General features: G+C 33.5%; 1 long non-coding RNA gene across 1 annotated transcript; it reads right to left on the reverse strand.

Moving 5' to 3' along the window:
• Nucleotides 1-16,336: 16,336 nt before the first annotated feature.
• Nucleotides 16,337-17,553, reverse strand: LOC124897088. The gene is made up of 2 exons (XR_007053683.1): nt 17,480-17,553; nt 16,337-16,601 (listed from the first exon to the last, which is right to left on the reverse strand). It is a non-coding gene; the product is annotated as an uncharacterized LOC124897088 (long non-coding RNA).
• Between the last annotated feature and the right edge of the window lie 4,012 nt (nt 17,554-21,565).

Genomic DNA, 21,565 nt, shown 5'->3' on the forward strand with positions numbered 1-21,565 from the left:
ATTTGTCTTGAATTAATTACAAAATTTAGGCACAAAAAATTTTTGTCATAAAAAATAAGTTATTCCAATAGTGACAAATTAGAGTTTGTAGTTAAATATTGTAATTTTTAATTATAAAATTTGATATTTAATTGTGACCTCAATTTTGGCCACTAATACTATAATCAATTAGTGACGATCCTTTTATCGTCTCTAATTAACCTATGATTCAATGACAATATAATTTTATCACAAAATATGTCATTATTTAATAGTGACGATTTCAAATTTGTAGCAGAATAATTTAACTATTTGGTACGAAAAAAATTTCATAGCTAAATATAAATTAATCTTTGTCTATTCTTGTTTTCTAGTTTAGCTGCACGTGCCACAATTGTTTTTTAATTAATTTTTATCACAAAATATGTCATCATTTAATAGTGACAATTTTAAATTGTAGCTGAATAATTTAACTATTTGGTACGACAAAAATTTCGTAGCTAAATATAATAATCTTTGGAACATATATATATTTTATCACCATAAGTTTCAAGTGGTTGATGGATATCACTTTTATATTTGTCAAGCAGTACCTCTTTTCCTTGTTACCAAAAATTAAGAGAGACGCATCATTGATTCATTTGACCGGTAATTCTTCCAAATTTTTTGATTAAAAATTCTCATCTAAAAGAGAAACAAAAAAAATTAAAAGAAGAGAATTCGTTATCAATTGTTGATTATGAATAATTCATAGATAATCTTGAAAGTTATTAATTAGAAGAAATAAATGAAGAAATAAATTCAGATGATAATAAATTCAAGAATACACATGACTCAAATTTAAAATAATTAGAAAAAGTAAAAATAGTAGTATGCTTCTTGTAACTTTTACAAAATCATTGATTCAATTCTTGTTATGTACTTAAAACTTTTAAAAAATTGGTATTTTTAGAATTTTTCTTATTCTAATATTGTTATATTTATTTCTAGATTTTTTAAATTTTCTTAAAATCAAATTTAGTTGATTTAGAATTTTTAAGCTAATGAAAAAAGTATTAGTTTTCATTAATTTTGATGACTGGAGGTACTCTGGTTTCACAACCTGTCACTGGAGGTACATTTCTTGATAAGCCATTTGTTTCTAGAAGGATGTACCTGATGCGATGCTGCTGTCATTGAAAAATATACAAATATATTTTAGTTGATCGAAAGCAGACTGGATATGTTCTTTACTTTTTTTCTAATCAATGTGGTTTGTTGTTGTTTTATAAATCTCTCTCTCTCTATATATACTCTATATATATACTCTGTCATTTTTAAACTTATGTGGTATTTTGAATTGATGTTTTTTCATTTTTAGATAATTCCGCTAGGATCAAGAAAGGTCGTGGCAAGACTAGAGGGAAAGGACTTGAAAATATGAAGAAGGCTATGGGAAGCAAGATGAAAATCGAGATCTCGATTGGTAAAGGAAGTCCAACTAAGCCAATTTATTCAACAAACTATCCAATGAATTAAGGATAATTGCATAGAATTTTCTTCCACTTCCAAACAAGTGGAAGGAACTTACAAGAGAGGACAAAGATGCAACACTAATTAGATATCACGTAAGTATTATATATTTATGCTATTTTTAAATTAATTGATTATCGCATGAACTATTTATTTAGTTAATCCAACTTCAGTTGGCATTTTTTTTAATCACAATATGTCAATAAACTAAAATTTACATAGTTCAAGTATGACAACTAAATAAATACTATGGTTTTTTAGATTAATGAACCACCTCAGGTGATCAGGGTCAGAGTTAGAGACAAAGGTATGGGTTTGGTCAATTCCAGTAACTTTGGTCCAAACTTTGTAAATCTATTTAATATGTACAAATTATTAATTTGAAACTCAATAACTTTAAAAGGACTATAATCTGAACCTATACGTACAAATTTCTTGAACTACAATCTATGCTTTTAAGGGCATTAGAGTTTTAAGGGACTAAGTATATTAGCAGATGTTATGATTATAATTTTAATCTAAAAGGGATTTTGATTGTTTGTTGTTTCTTCAATACTTATTTATTTTTTAGGAGAGGTTTGACATTAACTTGGACGAGCATTATGTGATAGATAGTTGTGAAGATATACTGAAAAATAAAAGCCGACAATGGCACTACAAGTTAAAACAAAAATTTGAAAGTGCACGCTCCTTGGAAGAGGCTCATAAAATGGAAGTCGAACAGTTGACTCAGATAATTGGAATAAGCTTTGTGACATGTAGAACGATCCAGAGCACAAGGTAATTTATGTTCATGTATTCTTGTTGTTATTTAAGTTATGATGTTTATATTTTTTTTGTAGAAATGATTCGAAATAAACAAGGCCAACCGAACTAAGCTTAAATCTAATCATTTCATGGGATCAAAAGCGTTTGTTGTAGCTCGTGCTGAAATTGTAAGTTATACCATTTTATTCTTTTTACTAGTGACACTTTGGTACTATTTAATATTGTGTTGTTTGATAAACAAGAGAATAGGCATGTAAGTTGTAGCCCATTTCAGTCAAATATCTCTAAACACTATTTCATATTATTTTCTTGTTACACAGGGTGAAAAGGAATCTGAAGGTGTAGAGCCTGACAGAATGGAGTTCTACAAGCATATTCATTGCACGAGTGAAAAAGGATGGTCATCTGAAGAAGCTGAGACTAATTATGTAAAAAATTAATATTTTAGTAACATACCATTGAATTTATTTGATTAATCTTCTTCATGTCTTCTCCTTTAAATGCGTTATTATTTTATGCAGAACAACATGAACGATTTGAAAGCTCTATATACTTCTGGAGAGTCTTCAATGACTATTGATGAAATTGTGGATGCTGTACTTGGTACAAAGTTGGGGTACATAAAATGTCTTGGTTATGGTCCTAAACTTAATACTACAACAGCAACACAAAGGAAAACGACAGAGTTAGAAGATTCCCTTAAAAAGGCAAAATTTGAAGCTGCTATTGCCCAAAATGAGTTCCAGAAATGATTAAATGCAGTTGAAACTGTGGTAGAAAGACAACAATCACAAATACAAGATCAACAATCACAGTTCAAAGCATTAAATTTTCAATTGAATGCTGTAGCGGCACGCCAAAAGAAAATGCTTAAGAAAATACAACTTCTTGTTAGCCCATCGCCGTCAAGTTTAGAGGTAACATAAATTTATATGATAAGTTCAATTTAAGTTCTCTTTATTAAATATATTATGTGTATCAATGCATTCTAACATGTTCTTGATAGGTATGTTACTGGTAGAGTTGTTAAAATTGAAGTTTTACATATACTGACTGGAAAGGACTAGGTCCAGCCGAAAGAAAATAGAAACCACAGAGACTACAAATCGGAACCTTCATTTTCCATAATGACATTGATTTAGTTAGCTATTATTTGTATTGGATATGCCTTTTCTCGAGGGTTCAGCTCCACTAGTGAAAAGTCCAAAAAACAGCAAAGTAGTTAATGGATTAGCTTCATTGAATCCACTGTAATACATTCGGTCAGATCACTCCCTCAAAACCATATATGGCATGATTTATGACGCTGAAACTATTTGGTAAAATAGAGTTGAACTACCTGTATTGGATATTTGTTTCAGCTAGGCTTCTTGGTTTAATCATCATGGAAATGGTTGGGTAAGCTTTCTGCCATGTGTTCCTAGCTGAGGTAAACAGATTTCTGCTGCTGGATTCCTTGTCCTTGCCAGTACCATATTTCTAGAAAGTTACGGGATTGGGGGAGTGCGATGAGTTCGTAAGCTGCTTAGATGCACTCGTGGTTGCATTGTTATTTGAACATCAAATATTAGCAGATGGCTTCATTTTGTCAAAGTCACAAAGGTTCCAATGACCAAGGTTCCGACCAGCTTCAATATCTCTTTTCTGTACCTTGCGATGAATGATCAGTGAAACATCAAATGCAGCTTGTGTTTGCCTATGAGCGAAATCACGAATGCTGGGATATTTAGGACTAATGAGCTTATGCTGAATTTTTGAAAACAGCTTGTAAGTTCATTTTAGACCCAAAAAATACGCTGTTTCAAATATGATCTCCCATAGAACCATTTTTTTCTTCTCGAACTTTCTTCTTCCTTGAAAATTTTCTATTAAAATTTGTATTCTTTCTTCTTCAATTTGTTTTTTATTTTGATTTTTCTTTTTTCTTTTCCAACAAGGCATAAATTGTTCTTTTTTCTGGAGAGCCGCCAGAAAGTACCACCAATTTCAACCTCCTGCATATGCAATTCTACTAATAATAGTTGATACCAAGAGTCAGGGAGTAAGCACCATTTTAAGTCAAATCTCAACATTTTCTTATTATAAACACCATGCATTCTTGTTGTGTGATTTTATGTTTGTTTTTGGTTGTACTATTATCTATCTTGAATTGGGGGTTTATGGCACATTATGTGTTAGTAAAGTATAAGTATAAATTGTGAGCAGAAGGATAAAGTAGTCAGAAATTGGCAGATTTAGGCTATATTTTTATGATTTTTAAGAAAGGACCCTATGATACTTGCAGGTTTAAGAACATAGTTTAGAAAAAATATGTACTGTGAATGAACAAGTAATAATGATGTTATGAAGTAGAACGTGCTGACAAGTTGTAATTAGATAGATGAGTGATTAAGATCGCTTGTTTCATGAACTTTTAATAGACTAGTGTTTCTTGAATCTGCTTTAAAAAATATATCTTTGTGTAGAATAAAGGATAGTTATTTCCATTATGTTTAGTACTAGACACTATGTATGAACTTTAGATAATTACTGCTATGAAAATAATGATCGTATGAAGGTGATGATACTAGTTTTAGGGAAATGGTTTATTAGGATTGATATAGTGCGTGCAAGAGTTTAGGTCAGTAACTTATGGAAAGTATAAACACTTTATCCTCTCCAAATCCCATTTTGTGAGAATACATCGGGCATGTTGTTGTTGTAAATCTAAAAGCATCATCATCAATCTTAATTTTCTTCTCTTTTCTACAGGTGTAAAATTGAGAGTTGAATGAAGACCAATTGCAAGCACATTATTGGTACTTTGTAAGAAACCTCCACATATCTACCTTAGTTTAGAATAGTAATATTTAGTACTATATTTCAGTTAGATTTCCTTTGTGTTGGATTTGTTTTATTTTGTTTGTTCTGTAAGGATATATTACCTTAAGTGCAATTTTAGTTTTTTTAATTGTATGATTGTGGGTGAATTTTATCAATCTGACATATTTTATAATTTTATTTTTAATTTATTCAATTCTAAATAAAAAATAATATCAATATGAAACAATTAAGCGTTTTCTTGTTATTGTTGACAATAGATTTTATTATCAAAGCTAATTTTTAGCAACGATTAAATTAAATTTTTCAAGACAATTGTTTTCGTCACGAAATCAACTAGTTCGCCATAAGTTTGACTATATTTAGTGATAAATGTATTTGGCTCAATATCTTTCTTTTTATTTGATACAAATTAATTTTATATTTTATGACAATCATAATTGTCGGTAATCATAATAATTTAGTGACGATTTTACATCGTCGATAAAAAATACTATTTTTAGTGACAAAATGGTAGATTTAACTACAAAATTATTAAGCTTTATTATAATAATAAATTTGTCACTGATTCATACATTTAAGGACGAAATTTTTATTGTATACAAAAAGTTGCCAATAGTGACGAAAATATATTTGTTCAACTACGAAATATATATAACTTTAGAGACAATTAATGTCATTGCCGATTGAACTAAATAATTAGGGACGATGAAATTTTGTCGATATTGATAATTTTTTAATGACAAAAGTATATTATCAACTACAAAAAATTATATTTTTATGACAAACAGATTCGTTATAAATGTTATTCATTTGGAGACGATTTTCTGTTTTTGTAGCTAATTTAATTTTTTTAGCGACGAAGCGCTAAATCGTCTTTGTCAACTTTTAGCGACCCACTTTTGGAGACGATTGATTGACGAAATTTTTTTCATCATGCTAAATCTTTTGCAACGAAATACGACTTATAAGTGACAAAATAATTTATCTTAAATAATCAAATTTGTTGTAGTGAGAGGTGGAAAGATTCAAGGCTAGACTAGTGGATAAGGGTTATAGTCAACAAGAAGGTATCGACTATCAAGAAACTTTTTCCCTTGTAGTCAAGATGGTTACCATAAGATCTGTCCTTGCTTTAGCGTCTATTAGAAATTGACATATCCATCAAATGAATGTGTACAATGCCTTTCTACAAGGTGACCTATTTGATGAGATTTACATGGAATTACCACAAGGATTTAAGAGCCAAGGGGAGACAAGATAGGTTTGGAGGCTGCTTAAATCCTTGTATGGCTTGAAGCAAGCTCCAAGACAATGGAATACAAAACTACTGAAGGCAATCCTGAGTCTTGGCTTTAGTCAAAGTCAATATGACCATTCTTTGTTCTTGAAGAAGGATGGAAATGATCTTGTGCTAATCTTAGTGTATGTTGATGATTTATTGGTCACTGGTAGTAACATGCAACTTATCAAAGAGACAAAAACTGCTCTACATACAGTGTTCAAAATAAAAGATTTGGGAGAATTGAGATTCTTTTTAGGCATTGAGTTTGCAAGATCAAAAACTGATATCTTAATGCACCAAAGAAAGTATGCTTTGGAGCTGATTTACGAGCTTGGATTAGGGGCTGCTAAGCCTGCAACTACACCCCTGGAAGTCAACATCAAACTAACTACTAAGGAAGTGGATGATTATGTGAGTAAGGACAAGTCAAATGATCCTTTGGTTGATAAAGCTGCTTATCAGAAGATTATTGGAAAATTATTGTACCTAGCCATAACAAGACCTGATATATCCTTTAGTGTACAAACACTAAGTCAATCCCTACATCAGCCGAAACAATCATACTTAGAAGCAACACTCAGAATTGTCAGGTACATCAAAAGCCAGCCAAGACAAGGGACAATACTCTCAAGTTCAAGTCAAGAAATACTTTCAGCACACTGTGATGTAGATTGGGTAGCATGTCCTAATGCAAGGAAGTCAGTGATAGGATTCTTAGTCAAGTTAGGAGATTCTTTAATCTCTTGGAAGTCAAAGAAACAAAACACTATATCAAGGAGTTCAGCAAAAGCTGAATATAGGAGCCATGCATCTACTATAGCTGAATTAAGTTGGATTGTTGGACTGTTCAAAGAGCTTGGTGTTGAAGTACATCTACCTATTCAAGTAAACATTGATAGCAAAGCAGCAATACAAATAGCTGCAAATCCAGTATTCCATGAAAGGACAAAACACACAGAAATAGATTGTCACTTTGTGAGAGAGAAGATTCAACAAGGAATGATCAAGACTGAGTATGTTCCTACTAAACATCAACAAGCAGATATACTAACTAAAGGATTATACAGGACGCGACATGAATATATATGCTCCAAGCTTGGGATGCTTAACATTTTTGCACCACACATCTTGAGGGGTAGTATTGAGGACACTAGAGTTAAGTAAGAATTATCAGTGGACTGTGAAGAATGTAAGAGGCTCCTAGTTAGTTAAGTTAGTTAATGATAAGATAGTTAGCAGTTATAGTTGAGAAGTTAGTTAAGTCATGTGTAAGTCTATATATATAGCTGCAACTAATTTTATATGATTAAGTTTTGAGTAATAAAGAAACCCTCTCATTCCTTCTCTATTGTTCTTCTTCTTCTCCAGTCATCTGTTCCTTCTCAATTCTCTAATTGCAACAGTTTGATATATGATATATTCAAAAGAATAGCGCAGATTTGAGGTGCTTAAAAAGATAAATAGTAAAATGAAATTAAATTAGGTCAGGAAGTTTAAAAGTTCATGGAGCCATGCATTTGTTGTTTCTTCAAATTAATGTTCTAGGTATATAATAAATATCCTATCAAAATTTTATAGAAGGGTCCACCTATGTAATGCTATTCTAATATTCTATGTATATTTTCTTTTATCAAAAAGAATTCTTTTAGAACTCATAGATCAGTACCGCCTATGGCATTGGTCAGCCTCTTCATATCAAAAATTTACTTATTGAGTAATAATTGATGACCCTTCCACTAATATATAGATGATTAGGGCTCCTATATTAATTTTACGTGACTTGTGACATATACATTTTAGGCATCCATTTTTTATTTTGAGCTGAAGAGTATATTACCTCTGCACAACGACATCTGATATGCTTTAAATGAAAATTTCAAAAGAATAATCTCTATGATAGTTTATTATGAAAAGAAGAAGTTACGTATACGTAATTAAAAGGTTAAATACATGATTAAACTAAAGGAAATAATGAAAGAAATATATTAGCTTATCCTACATGAAATATAAATTATAGTAATATTATCTATACCATCGATTATTTAATCCTTAAGAAATGACAGTGCATGGGTATCTTTTCTCTACGTTGAGTAGAACTCAAAAATCAATATCATGATTACTAATGAAATAGAAATATTTAATTAGTTTACTCTTCAAAGAGCTTTGATGATAATACGGCATAGGTAAAAATTGTAACAACGACATATATAAAAAATGTACTCCAAGGAAAAAATGGAATTTTTTATCTCCTCTCTTCGTAATTGGCATTCTAAATACGTGGTTTTCTTTCATTTATCACATAAATATATTATTGGCATGACATCATGTGTACTTAAATGTAAATTATTACAAATACTATATGTGGAATCACTAATTTTGAATTAAAAAATTACTGCTACATGACATGTGCTATACTTTGAATCCAAATTTCAAAGATTTTGTATACAATGTGTTCTAAAAAAATAATTTTACTGTAATTTTATGAAGTTGCGTCTGTAAAACGGAAAAAATTGGTGCATAGGCAGGCCTCTTTAAGTTTTGAATTAGAGAAATGACCATTTGTTTTTCCATTTCTTGTTCCTGTAAATTTTAAATGTTTTTGCTACTTAGTCATTCACACGGATAAATTTTTTTCAAATCAAGGATGAGCCTGATAATCAACCAAGGAGGAGTTTGTTTGCCAACAACGCATTAATAAAGAGTCTTACCTAGGTTACTTTATTATCAGCAATAATAAGTTTATGATCCACCTTATATGAGGTCAAACTTTCGACTATAAGTTAATAATTGATCACAAACAGGTTAATGTAGGCAATCGGAGGAATATATACATAGTGCTCAGCCACAACATCCAATATCACTTATTGTATTCCAAGGGGAAAATGAAAAATTTTCAGCCCCTCCTTTCGTAATCCACATGCCAAAGAAATGGTTTTCTTCATTGTCGCATAAACTGTTGTCATGCCATGCCATGTGCACTTAAATGTAAATTTTAGAGGTAAAAGTTTTGAAACACATTTATATTCTGATGAAATGCTGTCAACTCCATAACTAAATTATGCACTGAACTTATTTTCTTCGTATTATTATTATTTACCTCCTTTACTAGTTACCTGATAAAAAAAATAAGTTAAAACACAATATATGTGTCACGATTCTAACCCAAGACTGACTGTGACGGGCACCTCAAGTCCACTATGGACCAGAGATAACTCCCTTAGCCTTACCTCAAAAGCACAATAAAAGTAAACAGCGAAAACCAACCAAGACAATAAGGAGATATATAAGTCAAAAAAGAAGTCTGGAAGTCAAAACAAAACACCCACAACATCCCAATACTGTCCACAAAAGCTTCTAATCCAAGAATACCAACTAAGTTGGTACATGCCCCCGACTATGACAAAAGAAATCCATAAATACTAGAATGACAAAGGAAACCTAATGAAATGACCAGGCCTTCTAAAGGATGGAGGCTCACCACTTCACAATTGATCAACAGGAGTACCAAATCACTTAACGCTGCATAGGATCAACAGAAAAACCCTCAAAACCTACATTATGAAATGATGTAGCGTCCAAATACGATTAGTACGGTGAGTACTGACATGCAACCTAAGAGAAGGGATAAAATAATGCATTTACCAAAAAATCAGTCATAAACCACGTACACAATATATATATAGGATGCTGGGATAGGGGCAAGGGACATGAAATATGATCTTTTAAAACATTAGTCCTATTCTATGTAGCTCTTACCGACTTTTCAGGCACCCACAGGCTATATGGGTCTGGCTCCCCCTACCGAAAGGGCCCCAGTCCATGTTAGCTGCCTGTACTGAGGAATGGCTAAAGTCACTAAGGCAATAGCCGTCTAAAATATATTGTACGTGTATCCAAACACAATGGTCATATAGACCCCAACTTCCATAAACATGGTTTTCAATGTTGGTCCCCCCGAGACTACACCTTCTCAGTGAGCTACACAATTCCCTTTAAGCTCAAATTAAAAAAAAATGTACATAACACTAATCATTAACCATGGAGTCTTTTATTTAGGTATTTTCAACTTGATATTATCATACTAATATGCTTGCAATCTATTTCAATTATATCAAATCAAAATCATGTAATCATTAGACTCCAAATTACGGTTTAAACGTCAAAATCATAGCCACCAAGGATATTTCAAAATATAGCCATCAAGGGTATTCCAAAATCATACCCACCAAGGACATTCAAAAATTATTTTAATCCTTTTTCTATTTAATGCAATGCAAAGTTTTAAAGGTAGTTAAATCATGTCGAATCCTTGTTCAAAATCAAAATTTACAATGTGGGTTGATAATCATGTCATTATTATACCAAAGTTAATCAATATTGGGAAACCCAAGCCACCAATTCCAACCATTACAACAATGCACCAATTCAGTTCAAATTCATCATTTAAAATATGAGTAAACTTTTTAAAACAAGATATAACAAAATAAGATTATCACAGTCTAAAAACCCTTAACCCTAGTTTAAACTCATCATTTCAAATACATAAATATTGGATAAATTGATGCAATAATATAAAATTCAAGTTAGAAAGTGTACAACATGGCTGAAATATATAAGAATTTGGACAAAAAATTGAAATTTAAAGCTCGGAGTAATGAATTCTTGTAAAATCCTTGTATTTCTTGACTTGGGAGTTTGAGGAGAGAAGCACAATGTAAAGCTTTATCTCCCCCTTAGGATCATTCATCCTCAAATGAGAAGTTAGGACATCCTTGGAACGATAATCAAATACATAAGTAGGAGGTCAAGGATAACTTTGAAATGCGACAAAGAGGAGAATCAAAATACATACCTTAAATAATTTTGTCCTACGTGGGGAGCAAGAATGGATAGTTCGCTTTCATATCTTCCTCCAAATCTCAGTATCCTATTCTACCTTTTGATTTCTCTAAAGCACCTTTGCCGAAGCTATTTCATTAGTTCTCAATCTACAAACTTGTCTATCCAATATTTCAACCAAAACTCCTCATAGGATAATGAATCCTTAGCACCAATCTTCTCAACGAGCACTGTCAAAGAAGGTTCACCCACACACCTCTCATTCTGAAAGAAGGGTCACTATACACCTCTTAAGCATGAATGCATAGAAAATGGAATGAATTATGGTCAAATTTGCTGGTAACTTCAATTTATAAGCAACATTCTCAATCTTTCTTGAAATCTAGTATGGACCAATATAGCGGGGACTGAGCTTTCCATTCTTGTCAAATCTCATGACTCCTTTCATAGGAAAATCCTTCAAGAATACCCAATCACTTACTTCAAACTCTTACTCTCTCTGCCTCACATACGTGTAAGACTTTTGGAGACTTTGAGCAGTCTTAAGTCTTTTCCTAATAACCTTTACCTTCTGCATTTCTTGGTGAACTAAGTCAGGGCCAAACAACCTAGTCTCACCCACCTCAAATCATCCAGTATGAGACCTGCACCTTCAATAATAAAGCGCCTCAAAAGGGTCTATTTGGATGCTAGAATGGTAACTGTTGTTATAAGAAAACTCAATAAGAGGAAAATGGCCTACCTAACTACCTTTAAAATCAATCACACAGGACCTTAGCATATCCTCCATGGTTTGAATAGTATGTTTAGGTTTTCTATGCACTTGAAGATGGAAAGCGGTGTTAAGGTTCACCTGAGTACCCAAACTTTTCTGAAACGAATGCTAAAAATAAGAAAAGAACTATGTACCTCGGTTAGAAATAATGAACACCATGGCCCCATGCAACTTCACTGTCTCCTGAATAAACAACTTAGCAAATTCTCTTTCGAATAGTAGGTTCTCACAAGCAAAAAGTGAGCAGACTTGGTTATTCTATATACAATAACCGACATAGTATCATACTGATTTGAGATCGTAGAAGACAAATACCAAAATTCATATTAATCATCTCCCACTTCCACATGGTCAATTCTATCTCTTGAGATATGCCACCTGACCTCAAATGCTCTACCTTAACTTGTGATAGACCATGCGCTTGGAAACAAAGTTTTCCACATCTCTTTTTATATTATTCAACTAGTGAATTTTCTTTAAGTCATGATACATTTTGGTCAAACCCGGATGAACTATATATTTGGACTCATGAGCTTCAGTCAAAATCTTTTTCCAAAGTTCATCTATGTCAAGAACACATAATCTCCCTTAATATCTCAAGATACCATCTGCCTCAATCTTGAAAGTCATAACCTTTTGCTGACCGACATCCCCTTTGATTTGCATAAGTATGAGATCAATAACTTATTTTTCCTTGACCTCGACACCAAGAGATGACTTAACCATCCCTTGAACACTCACCCGTCTATCCTCGGAGTCCAAAAAATAAACTCCTAAGTTAGTCAGCTAGTGATTATCCTTCACTAATCCTCTTTTATCCTCATCAACATGGGATAGAATCCCCATGGACAACTTGCTAAGAGCATCAACAACATCATTAGCTTTACCTAGATGATAGTGTAAACTTATGATCCTTAACCAACTCGAGCTATTGTCTCTGCCTTAGATTCAATTTCTTTTGTGTAAACACATACTTTAAACTCTTGTGATATGAATAAATATCCATGTGCACGCCAGATAAATAGTGGCACCAAATCTTTAAGGCAAAGACCACAGCCGCCAACTCTAGAGCGTGAGTTGGATAATTCATTTTATGAACCTTAAGCTTCCTTAAAGCATAAGATACAACCTTATCATGCTGCTTCAAAACACAACTTAGTCCTACATGGGATACATTACAATACACGACAAACCCCCAGTGCCCTCTAGTAGAGTCAAAACAGGTGCAGAAGTCAGCTTATCCTTTAAATTCTCAAAATTACCCTCACAACATCGGACCATAAAACCTTACCTTTTTCTGAGTTAGCCTCATCAGCGAAGCAGTAATAGATGAGAAACTCTCCACAAACCTTCTATAGTATCCGACACTAAGAAACTCCTAATATCGGTAGGAGTCATGGGTCTAGGCCACTTCTTAACGGCCTCAACCTTTTGTAGATCTACCTTGATCCATTTACTAGAAACAAAATGCCCGTGAAAAATCATAATATTTAACTAGAATTCACACTGAGAAAATTTTGCATATAATTTCTGGTCCTTAAGAGTTTGCAACACAATTTAGTGGTGATTGACATGATTCTCCTCACTTTTAAAGTACACCAAGATGTCATCAATGAATTCTATAATAAACAAATCCAAACACTGTCTGAACACCAGATTCATAAGATCCATGAAAGTAGCCGAAGCATTAGTCACTCAAATGAGATAACCAAGAAATCATAATGGCCATACCTAGTCTAAAAAGCCATCTTAGGGATATCAACCACCCTAATTTTCAACTGATGGTAACTTGAATGAAGTTATATCTTAGAGAAACACTTAGCATCCTAAAAATGATCAAAGAGGTCATTAATCAAAGAAAGAGGATTTATTCTTCACGATAACCTTGTTCAGTTGACGATAATCTATACACATCGAAAGAGACCCATTTTTCTTTTGCATGAAAAGCACAAGAGAACCCTACAGAGAAATATTAGGATGGATGAAATTCTTATCAAGTAGGTCCTTTAATTGATCCTTTTGTTCCTATACCTTTGTCGGAGCCATCCTATAAGGAGAAATGGAAATAGGACGGGTGTCTGGTAGGACCTCAATCCCATCTATTCCCTATCCAAAGGGATCCCAAGAAAATCATTGGGAAAAACTTTAGGAAATTCGTTAACCATAGGGACAGAGTGCAAAGAGGGGCTCTCAGAGTTAGAATCCTTAACCCGGACTAGATAATACATATATCATTTGAAAATTAACTTTTGAGCTCTAAGCTAAGAGATAAACTTTTCTCTTGAACTAGATAAATCCTATCCAATTCTAATACCAGTTCATTAGGAAAATGAAAGGTGACATTTTGGGTTCTACAATCCAGGAAGCATAGTATAAATGGAGCCAATCCATCCCCAAGATTATATCAAAATCCACCATATCAAGTTCTATAGATCTACCAATGTCTCCCTATGAAGAATGGACACCACACACTCCTATAGATTTTCTTGGCAACAATACACTTGCCCACCGAAGTAGAGATAATAAAAGGGTCAAAAATATTTTTAAAACCAAAACCAAATGGTACAACAACACAAGGAGTCATATAAGATAGGGTGGAACCCGGATTAAGCAAACAATAAATATCACGGGAGAAAAGCTATAACATACCAGTGACAGCATTTAGGGATACCTCACATTCCTGATTAGTAGCAAGTACATAAAGGTGATTTCGGCCATTGCCGTTCTTAAATGTGGCACCCTTAGGTGTAGGAGCCAAAGATGTGGCAATATTTACCTTATTAGCCCAGTTAAAACCCTAGTGGATGGATAATTTTGGGCAAATAACCAGGCTGACCACAATTAAAACACAAATTCCTCTCTTACTCATAATATCCAAAATGAAGCTGCCCATAAAATAAGAAGGGAGGTAACCTGGGGCTGACTAAGCTCCACTAACCTAAGACTGGGCACCCTATGCCTTAGGACCATTGCTAGACTGAAAATGACTATCACCCATAAGCTTAGGATAAGGACCAGTAGCTGATGAATAAAAATTTCCTAGTTCTTATTCTTAGACCATTGCCTACTATCTTTTCCATTACTCTGCTAATTTTTACCCTACTTTACATACCAAAATATCTTATTCTTCCTTTCCTCTATTTCTGCCTGCTTTTTTTTTATCATCTTCCACTTGTTGTATGTACACCACTAAACTGGATATGTCCAAATCATTATTCAACATAGTGGACTTACCACTCTAACATCAATTCACATGAAGAAGCAAACCTTTTTTATTCTGTACCTCATACTAGACACCAACTCCGAAGTGTAGTGAGACAGTTGTTGGAGCTTTAGTGCATACTCCTTAATGCTCATCCTACCCTATTTGAAATTCACAAACTCTTCAACTTTGGAATCCCTTAATTCCTGAGGAAATAAATGATCAAGAAAAGCACCCGCAAACTCTTCCCACAAAGTCGACTCAGAATTATCACCCCTTAACTCCTCTTACTCCTCATACCACTAATAAGACACTTTCTTTAACTAGTAAGATGCGAACTCCATATTCTCTGAATCAATAATATGAATCACTCTAAAGATCTTCTCTATCTCATCAATAAGCCCTTAAGGATCCTCCTCAATCTTAGAGCCTATAAAGTTTAGGAGATTTAACCTCATAAACTGGACAACCCTGGTGACCTTAAATAAACTAGAAACATGACCAAAATGATCAGACCAATGAGACTATAATGCTACCAGTTGAGAAAACATATAATAGACCGGTGAAAATCCGCATTAGAGATATTTATCTGAGGGGGATAGGCATGAGCATCACCAACCTTGAAAGTCCCAGGAGGACTAGTAGGGATTGGTGGAAACTCAGGTGGAGTAGTGCAATCAGAAGTAGGAGCTCTAGACCGAGTTTACGTTATATAAGTAGGGCTAATTCCCTCCATACTTTTCCCAGTTAGCGTGGAGGTTCCATATGAGTACCTATGACCATCAGATCTTAGGGGAGGTATGATATGAAAAGAGAGTAAGCCAGGAGTTAGAGAAGTTTTAGGATAACTAGACTCTCAAACATGAAATATAACTCAAGAAAGGGAAACATTCCTAAATACCTTGTAGCCTCCCCTTTATAAGTGTGACATGCTACGCACCCATTAAAGAGACTCTACTCTACATGGCTTTGTGGACACCCAGTGATTGTAAATCATGCTCTGATACCAAGCTTGTAATAATTCAAACTCGGGAATGGCCGTGATGGGCACCTTAAGCCCACCATGGACCAGAGATAACCCCATTAGCCTTAATTAAAGAGCACAATAAAAGTAAACAATAGAAATCAACCAAGACATGTAATAAAGAGATACATAAGTCAAAAAGAAAGTCTAAAAGTCAAAACAGAACACTCATAACATTCCAATACTGTCCACAAAAGTCTCTAATCCAAAAATACCAACTAAGTAGAGATATGTCTTCGACTACAACAAAAGAAATTCATAAATACTAGAATGATAAACGAAAGTAAATGAAATGACCCGGCCTTCCGATGGATGGAGGATCACCACTTCACAGCTGATCTACTAGAGTACCAAACCACCTGACGCTATATAGGATCAACAAAAAAACCCTCAGAACCTACATATTGAAATGATATAGTATTCAGAGATGGTTAGTACGACGAGTACAGGCATGCAACCCAAGAGAAAAGATAAAATAATGAATTTACCAAAAATCTAGTCATAAACCACGTGTAACAATTATATATATACATATATGTATACACACACACACACACACACATATATATATATATATATAAGATGCTGGGATAGGGGAAAGAAACATGAAATGTGATTCATTAAAACATTAGTCCTAAACTATTTAGCTTGTACTGGTTTTTTAGGCATCCATTGGCTATATGGGTACGACTCCCCTAACCAGAAGTAGCCTAATCCATGTTAATATATATATATATATATATATATATATATATATATATATATATTGCATGTACTGAGAAATGGCTGAAGTCACCAAGGAGATAGCCGTCCAAAATATACTGTGTAGCCAGGAACAATGATCATATAGACCCCTAACATCGGCAAACATGGTTTTCAATGTTGGTTCCTTCGAGACTACACCTTCGCGGTGAGCTACACAATTCCCTTAAGCCCAAATTAAAATAATTAGCACATAACACTAATCATTAATCATGCAACAACTTGGTATCATCATACCAATATACTTTCAAGCTATTTCACTTATACCAAACCTAAACTCTGTAACCATTAGACTCCAAATTCCAGTTTAAAATATAAAACCATAGCCACCAATGGAATTTCAAAATCATAGTCACCAAGGGCATTCCAAAACCATACTCACCAAAGGCATTCAAAAAAAAATTTAATCCTTTTTTTATTTAATGCAATGCAAAGTTTCAAAGGTAGTTTAATCATGTAGAATCCTTATTTAAAACTAAAATTTACAAAGTGAGTTGAGGATCACGTCATTACCGGTGCCGAAGTTGATCAATATTGTGAAATTCAAGTCTTCAATGCCGACCATTGCAACAATGCACTAATTCAATTTAAATTCATCATTTAAAACATGAGTAAACTATTTAAAACAAGATATAACAATGCAAGATTATCACAATCTAAAGACCCTTAATCATAGTTTAAATCCATCATTCAAAACACATAAATATTGGATAAATTGATTCAATAATATAAATTCAAGTTAGGGAGTGTACAACATGCCTGGAATATAGAAGAATTCGTAGAGGAATTAAAGTTTAAAGCCTGGTGTAATGAGTTCTTCTCAAACCCTTGTATTTCTTGACTTGGGAGTTAGAGAAGAGAAGCACAATGTAAAGGTTTGTGATTGGGGGGTTTTATGAGGTTGGGGAATGTTTTAAGTTGTTTAAAAGTGAAAAGGACCAAAAAGCCCCTAACCCAAATAAAAAAATAAAAAACTGGATAATTTTTCCATAGCAGCATGTAACGCCACTATCGCGATGCATAAACAGCGTGCCACGCTCCTATCGCAAAGATTAAGTGGCATGAAATGCCACAATCACGGTCCCTCACTACCTCAAGATCCTAAAATTTCCTCAAACCTTTTTCAAAAATTCCAAAACCTTTTTCAAAACACCACATATTATGATTCAAGACAAAAGTTAATATTACGTATGCAGGAAGGTCTAAAATAGATTAGTCAAAATTTTTGAGGGGTCTTATAATTCAAACACGTGCTTATTCAAGACGGAATAAAAGAAGCTCTTCAAAGAATTAAGGAGTTTGAAGACCCTTTCTTTGAATAAAAAAATAGTTATGTGCTTATGAACAAAAAAAAGAAACTGATGTCTCATGTTTTGATGATGATCAGTTGAAACTTAAACGACCAGGTCCCTGGCTCATCATGAAGTGGTACAGTTGTCACATCTCTGCACAATTTTTTCTGCTAGTACAACTAACAGTACAAGTGTGCAGCGTACCCGATTAGACACCTGGTCCAATCAGAATTCAACCCTAATTTATACACCCCCATAAATAGTTTAGGATGCCTCTCTATAAAATAGTTTCTTTAATTTTGGTGAATTAAGAGAAATGTAAAAAACTCATTTTTACTCAAGTTCCAAATCTGTGAGTGCTTAAAGCTTAGTTGTTCTTGAGTCAAGTCTTGTTTTGCAATCGTATTTCTCATCTTATAAGATTAATGTCTTTTATTTGGCAGTAAAGTTCTTAGGTAGAGCTACCTAAGGTTCATCGATTAGAGTTAATTGATTGAGATGTGTTTGAGGTGGTTGTAGTAGAGTTATTACAACCAATAGAACTTAGAGTTAAGTTCTTAGAGTCTATGACCAATGAGTTTTGATTACAATGAAGATTGAGGTGCTTCTAAGGGAAAGCTGTGGTTTTTCCTTCCTTGAGTTAGGAGGTTTCCATGTAAATTACTATATTAATTTAATTTCTGCTAGTTTTGATTGTTTACTGTTGTATTAGTTATTTCTCCTAATCTTAGGGACCTAGTCCCTAGTTGGTTGGTGCATCCCCATGTTTTAACAATTAGTATCACAACAAAGACACTTTAAAAGTTTAACACCTAGAGTGATTCTTCATCATGGTTGCTGCACCTAATTTGGAAGAAGGATAATCTACTACTAGACCACTCTACTTTAATGGGCAATATTACGGGTAGTGGAAAACCAAGATGTATGACTTCATTATGGCTGAGGATAGTGAGCTGATGGATGTAATACTTGTTAGTCCTCATGTGCCTGTTAGAGAAGAGGTTAAAGAAGGAGACATAACAAGAACAGTTGTCTAAACCAAGAGAGAATTTAATGATGAAGATTGTAAGAAAGTTGAAAAGAGTTACAAGGCTACGAAATTGCTTGTGTGGTATAGGACCAGATAAATATAATAGGATTTATACGTATAAAAATGCTAAGAGAATCTGGATTTACCTGAAAACTGCTCATGAATAAACCACTGATGTAAAGGATTTAAAAGTTGATATGCTGCTACTCAGTATGAAACTTTTTCTATGAAGGAAGGATAAATAATTCAAGAAATGCACACTAGATTCACTTCAATCACTAATAAGTTACACTACCTATGAGAAGTGATTCCTCTATATAAATAAGTGAAAAAAATTCTAGTTGTTATTTCTAAGTCCTGGAAAAGCAAAGTAGATGCTATTATTAAGGTAAGAAACCTGAAGACTCTCACTATGGATGAATTTATTGGTAATGTAAAGACTCATGAGCTCAAGAAGCAGCACGGGAAAGAGAAGAAGGAATCAAAAAGAGAAAAGTCTCTGGCATTAAAGGCATCAAAGTCTGAATCAAGCGAGAAGGACACTGATGTTGCTTATTTGTCCAAAATGATTATGAGAGAAATGAATAAAAGTGGTCAGTTTTAAAGAAAAGAAAGAAGCAGCAAAAGGGAGGTACTATTGAAGTTTGCCACAAATGTGGAAGTCCTGGGCATTTCATCAAAAATTGACCATTATACAAAATAGGCTATCAAGTATATCTAACGTCTGTAGGTGATAAAGTAAAGAAGAAGAACCAGGTTCTTAAAAATTCAAGAAGAAAAGTTGTAGCTGATTACTTAGTAAAACAAGCTCTGGCGGTCTGACAAGACACTTTCAGTGAATCTGATAAAGCAGAAAATCCTGAAGATGTCTCTATGCTAGCAATGAAGGATAGTGAAATTCCCTACGACTCTTTGTTTGCTCTCGTGGCAAAATCAGATAATGAAGAAGAAAACGAGGTAACTTTTTCTGACATTAAGGAAAACTTAGATATTTTGTGTGTGAATTAACTGCTGAAAAAAAATATTCTTGAAGACAAAATAAAAAGCATAGATCTTGAATAAATGGCCTTAACTCTCCAGTTATCTGAAATTGTAAAAATTGAAATCTGAAAATCTGAATTTGGTAGATCAACTAAAGAAAGTAGATGAGTCTGGTAGTAAAGGGAAGAAAAAACATCAAAAAAAATTGAAGGGAATTTAAAGGCATCTTATGACTTTATTTCACAAGAATGAGGAATTAGAAAGGGACCTAGTCTGTATAATAGAAGATCTTAACAAATCCCTAAAATGTACTACATCTTCACAAATCCTTTCAAATTTAACTAGCTAGGGAATCAATAATGATAGAGGTCTTGGATATCAGTGTAGAACCCATGCTTCTAGGTCACAAGGAAAGTATATTTCTGTTGCAAAAAACAAAGTTAATAATTCTTTTTGCACTCATAGTGGAAGGGATGGTCACTTGAAGAATCATTGTCAAGGATAGCTTAAAGATAGAACACACAATGCTAAATACATCCAACAGAAGCAATCGCATCCTAAGGGATAAAATTTCTTGAAAAATATTGAGAGAAACTGACTGCCCAGCTAGACCAAAAAGGATTTGATCACTCTCTTTTCTTTTTTGGGGAACTCAAACTTAAGTAGGTTCTCAAATCTAACAAATGATTCTAGTTTCAGGTGGGAGTAAAGGATTGCAGTTAAAACTAGTTCATGTATAGCAAATGTTCAAAGCATATGACTGGGAAGCCTGACTATTTTCTCTCTCAAGACACTTCATGGTGGAGGTGTCTTATTTGGAAATGGTAAAAAGGATTATATTCATGGTGTTAGAAATATTGGAAAATCTTTGATTGTTCAACAAAAGATATATATCTTGTAGATGGTCTCAAGTACAGTCTTCTAAGTATATCTCAAATCTGTGACAAAGGTAATGAGGTAAAGTTCTTATCTGATGGATGTACTGTATCAATATTGAAGTTTGGAAGAGTCATTATCAAAGCTAAAAGGTGCAAGAACATGTATGTGGCTGATCTTTACTCTGTGGATAATAATGAATTAACCAGCTTAAGTGTTCAAGGTGAAAATGTTGATCTGTGGCAGAGAAGATTAGGACATGTTAGTTCCTTCTTACTAAATAAATTGATTTCAAAGGACCTGGTTCATGGTGTTCCAAAGGTGCAGTTTTCAGAGACCAAGGTTTGTGAGGCTTGTGTCAAAGAAAAATAAACCAGATCTACCTTGAAGTAGAAAAAGTAGGTTAGCACCTCTAGACCC

The sequence above is a fragment of the Capsicum annuum genome, chromosome 1, assembly GCF_002878395.1.
Source record: "Capsicum annuum cultivar UCD-10X-F1 chromosome 1, UCD10Xv1.1, whole genome shotgun sequence".
Lineage (NCBI taxonomy): Eukaryota > Viridiplantae > Streptophyta > Magnoliopsida > Solanales > Solanaceae > Capsicum > Capsicum annuum.